This window comes from Vombatus ursinus, unplaced genomic scaffold (genome assembly GCF_900497805.2).
Source record: "Vombatus ursinus unplaced genomic scaffold, bare-nosed wombat genome assembly UNPS02014799.1, whole genome shotgun sequence".
NCBI lineage: Eukaryota > Metazoa > Chordata > Mammalia > Diprotodontia > Vombatidae > Vombatus > Vombatus ursinus.
The window spans coordinates 48652312-48654686 of NW_020954577.1; the positions used below are offsets into that span (position 1 = coordinate 48652312).

At 59.5% G+C, this 2375-nt stretch overlaps 1 protein-coding gene across 1 annotated transcript in view; it reads right to left on the minus strand.

Annotated features, from left to right (window-relative positions):
- The window catches only part of LOC114050683 (cyclic AMP-responsive element-binding protein 5), a 487545-nt gene extending 485939 nt beyond the window's left edge, over window positions 1-1606 (minus strand). Inside the window, exon 1 of the mRNA XM_027872543.1 lies at window positions 1567-1606. The gene's annotated coding sequence lies outside the window, so the exon portion shown is untranslated. The remainder of the gene's footprint in view (window positions 1-1566) is intronic.
- Window positions 1607-2375: the final 769 nt, after the last annotated feature.

Here is a 2375-nt window from a genome sequence, read left to right on the forward strand (position 1 = left end):
GGGGGGGGGGGGGGGGGGGGGGGGGGGGGGGGGGGGGGGGGGGGGAGTTGCTTTGTCAGCATTTCAAATCCCCTGAACCCTAGAGTATCAGAGGCTGTTAATCAAACACACTTACTAGTCTGCAGAATGACGTAATGGCCCAGTATCCAGGCTTTATTCCCTGACACATGTCAAAGAAGGAGGGACGGAGAGAGGAAGAGTAGAAAAACGCAACACACAACCGAACCCAGAGAAACAGACACCTAACAACGAAAGCCTACACCAGGTCTGGAACCCTAGATAACAGGCTTCCTAAGGGGCAGCCCAGGGATGGAAGTCGAAAAGAGAGAGGGAGAGACAGTTATCCACCACCAGCCTTTCCATCCCTCAGCCCAGGGTAGAGGTCCACGGTGAAGGAAGAACGCGAGAAAACTTCTCCCCCGCTCCGCTTCGGTTCGGAGTCCTTCGAGAAACTTCGTTCAAGTTTGCGTGATTCAATATAGCGCAGCTTGTGCAGACGCGGGCTGGGGAGCCTCGGACTGCCGCCACTCTGCCGCCGGGGAACTGTCATCACCGGGAGCTGTGCGAGGGATGGGAAGGATCGAGCCCTCAAGTGAGATCGGCGTGGGAGAGAGGAGAGGACAAGAAGGAAGGCTTGCCGGGCCCCGAGTGTCTAGTGCGGGCCTGCAAATTGACCACAAGCTTGCCAAGCAGTAACCGATCGCACCGTTGAAAGCAACAGATCGGGAAACTCTTTGCAACAATGTTTGCGTGTGAAACCTGCAAGCCCCGCGCCCAGAGCGTAAGCCGCCGCTGCCGGAGCGATCGGGTAGCCCGCGAGGGAGCCGAGGAGAGCTCGCAGCCTGCGCGCGGTAACCAGCCTGCCCGTCAGCAGGTGAGAACCCCTTCCCTCCTCCCTCCTCCTCCTCCTCCTGCTCCTCTCCGCCACCCGCTCCCGCCACCGCCCCCGCAGCAACACTATTGAATTGGAAAAGTTTCTCCGCGCGCTGATTCCCGGGGATCGCTGCGCCAAGTTGCCAAAGTCGGGGCTCTCTCCTTGTTCACGTTCGTCACCGCAGCCGCAGCCGCCTTGGTGGGGGAACGGCAATTTGTCAGGCTTCTGGAGGCAAGCGCAGCCCCGATTCCTAACTGTCCCGCTGTCATTCAGGGAGACACACACACACGCACACAAGACCCGGTCAGACACACACACACGCACACACACCTTCCCACTCAGCATCTCAGCGCAGCCGCTGACCCCATCTTCCAGACGCGCAAGAAGTAAGCCGGGGCGAATTGGATCGGTGTGAGGCTTCAGCAGGATTCAGCAAGGAAACAGAACAAGGTTCCAAGGGCCAGGCTTCTCCATTCTCGTCCAATTGTTTACAAACACAGATAACCCTCAGAAACACACTCACGCACACACAGATCTTCCCAGTGCCTTGCCCGAGCTCTGGCTCCCTCACTCCTCTCCCTGAGCCCATGCGAACAAGGCAGGCGTCTTGGTTTGCCCGGGAGGCCGGTGCCACGAGAATACCGAAGTGCAAAAGACCCCAAAGTGACCGATCAGTATTTTTAGGAACTTACCAAACAAGTGTAGAGAAGGGGAGAGCGGAGCCTGGGTGAAGGAACCACGTTGGACTGAGAGAAGATTACAATACAGTCTATTTAGAGCGCATTACATCACCCCCCCCCGGTGACGTCACGTGGGATTCCTGAACTTCTAAATCATTGCGGTCCGCTGGGGAGGGAGGGAGGCAGGCAGGCCTACAGGCAGCGAGAGGAGGAGGGGGCGTGGCTGGCCCAGACCCCGCCCCTCCCAGGGAGGCAGCTGGGCTACCGAGCGGACCCCGGGACCCGGCGGAAAGCCGCGGCCGCCAGCCGCGCAAGCAACAGCTTGCAGGGCCCGGCGCAGTGTGACGCGACTCCCTGACATTAGCGGTGTGAGTCAGCGTGGAAACAGTCTTTATGATTTCAGAGAGGGCTCTGGGGGAGGCCAGGAGATGGGCTCGCGATGGCGTCGCCTCCTAGGCTTCAGCTGGGCAGAGTAGGGATGAATGGGGCTGGGGGAGAGGGGCACGGTTCTGACTGCACGATGGGCATGTCCAGAGTGAAGGCTGGGAGAGAAGCCCCCCTCCCCCCCCGCCGGACTGCCAACCGACTGATTTTGTCCTGCTCCCTTCAGTGACAGCGATGACCTGATTATAAGCGACCTGGCGGCCTGGCCCCTCCAGGGACCCAAACCTTCTTGAGTCCCAGTCAAGGGTCGGATTAGTTCTAAACTGTTCTTCGCAGAAAGCCTCGCAGCTCCCCACCCGGGGCCCCGACTTCTTCCCACTGAGATAGTGAACCTCCTTAAATGGAGGAACTGGCCCTGGGAGAAGAAACGCGACTGA